The sequence below is a fragment of the Nannospalax galili genome, unplaced genomic scaffold (genome assembly GCF_000622305.1).
Source record: "Nannospalax galili isolate Female #2095 unplaced genomic scaffold, S.galili_v1.0 scaffold85, whole genome shotgun sequence".
NCBI classification, from domain to species: Eukaryota; Metazoa; Chordata; class Mammalia; order Rodentia; family Spalacidae; genus Nannospalax; species Nannospalax galili.
In genome coordinates, this window is record NW_008358866.1 from 2116934 (window position 1) to 2119251 (window position 2318).

Genomic DNA, 2318 nt, shown 5'->3' on the forward strand with positions numbered 1-2318 from the left:
GATAGATAGATAGATAGATAGATAGATGATACATAGATAGATAATGTCTTTTTGAGACAGGGTCTTCTGTAGCCATAGCTGGCCTGGAATTCTTGTGTAGACCAGGCTGGCCTTGAACTAAGATATCCACCTGCCTCTGCCTCCCAAAGTACTGGGATTAAAGATGTGTGCCACCATGCCTGACTCAACAAAATACTTTTAAACAAATGAAATTTTAAATCAATTCAACAAGTTAACAGTTTTTATAGCTTGTTCTAGTCTCTTCAGAATTGTGAGACAGGAATTCTGTTGCTCTTACTGTAATGATTTTTGAATTGCCACTTTTGAAATTTTTCTAGATCTAACTTGAAGCTAACATAGCTAAAAATATTTTACTGAGTACATATCAGTTAAAAATGAGACACTTTCACTCTGTCAAGTTTTAAAATATAGACATAAATTTTGTTTTTTTTTCTATTGCTTATCACATTAAAACCCCAAAACAATCTTCCTGCCTTTCAATGGGTATCTAGTTAAATTTTCACATAACTACTACAGCGATGTATTTTAAACCTTAAAATAATGGGAAATATTTTGCTTCATCAAGAAAGAGTAACAGTGACCAAATCTATCCACCTGAAACATCATAAAAATCTAAACAAGATGCATACAACAAAAGGTCTCAAAGAATTAGGCATTAGGAATGGAAGCAAAGAGTTAGGTTTCACATCGTCGTTCAAGTTTTCTGTCAAGAGTAACTGTCCATTGTGTGACTCGGGGGAAAAGCCCAGTGGTACCAGACAATATGCCTAAGACAGAGCTGGGAGTCCAACAAAGTCAGGGATGTTAGAGTTTGCAGATCAGAATGTGAGTGACAAAGGGAAAGAACTACTCAAAGAAAGAACCCTGAAGATGTGCTGAGGAGAGCATGCAAATAAGAAAGCTGCCTGGGACAGTGGAGGGCAAGGCAGAATCACTTCAAAGGATTCCAAAGAATAGTTGATTGAGCCTCATCCAGGACTGGGAATAATGTCTGTTTGGATGGCCAAACTAGAAAATATAACTCTTAGGACATGTAGCATTAACAAAGGTCTTATTTCTATAGTACAGAAAAAGTTAAACTTAAGCTAATGTTTTACAGTTTCTCTTAACAAAACTTAAAGAATTCAATAGATCAACCTGTATACAAATAATCTATCCCCAAATAAAACCCCAAAGTAGTTTTAGAAGTTGAAAAATATTCCTTATATACAGTTCATGGTATCTGCAATCAGCAGCTCCCTCCTACTGGTGTGTTCAAAGAACAGTGCAATAGAAATTCACTATCTGGCATCGTTGGTTTTCTTGGATTTGGTGCCTATGAAATCTGGTGCTTCTATTGATATGGTTGTGTATTTAAAAAAGAAAAATACTACTTTTATTAATTACTTTATGAGATGCTGTCACAAAATACCTAAGGAAAGCAACTTAAGAAGGTAGGGCTTATTTTGGTTCACAGTTCATATAAATAACTTATTGTGGCAGGGAAGTCATGCAGGACCTTGAGGTAGCTGGTCACACTGCATCTACAGTCAAAAGCAGACAGTGAGGAAATGTGAGTCCCAGCTTGCCTTCTCTTTTTTATTTAGTCCAAGAGCCCAAAGTATGGAATGATGCTGCCTACAGTTTAAGTGGCTCTTCCCATCTCAACCTAATCTCAACATTCCCTCACAGAGATACCCAAAGGCTTGTCTCTTATGTTGTTCTAGATCTTGTAGGTTGACAATATTAATAATCAAACCACTTACAAAGTAAGTTCTATAAGCCCTGTCATTCACTAAAACATCACAGAACATGCCTCCCATAATGAGGAGACTAAGGAGACACTGGAAACTAACCCTGAAATAACACAATCTCTTTCCTTATTCTTTTTTTATATTTTTTGCTGATTCCAGAATGTGGCACTATATACCAACATGTAATTATCTGAACAAATAAAAGCCTAATTCTTAAAATTAGTTTTTAAGATAAAGGCAGAATTCAGAGGACTCTCATTCCCCTAGACATCTCTTAGAACTGTTTATCTCCTGGAACTGTGCTCATGGAACTGTCTTGTTGGAACTCTGTCTTGAAATTGTGTCCTGAATCTATTAAAAAATTTCCATAATTTTACCCAAAATGGTCTCTCCAGCTTGTCCTCACCCTAGTCTTAGCACACCATCCTGCCTTTTGATCCCTAGTTCTAGAATATCTCATTCATCAAGGTCATATCCCCTTCCCAATCTCCACTATTTCCAATGGAGATGGAATGCTACTCTTCAGCACTTTGATGTTAATCCTCAAGCATACTCACATCTTTT

At 36.5% G+C, this 2318-nt stretch overlaps 1 non-coding gene across 1 annotated transcript; it reads left to right on the forward strand.

Moving 5' to 3' along the window:
• The first annotated feature begins 1228 nt into the window (after nucleotides 1-1228).
• Nucleotides 1229-1368, forward strand: LOC115068320. Its single transcript, XR_003847687.1, has one exon. It is a non-coding gene; the product is annotated as a small nucleolar RNA SNORA8 (small nucleolar RNA).
• Nucleotides 1369-2318: the final 950 nt, after the last annotated feature.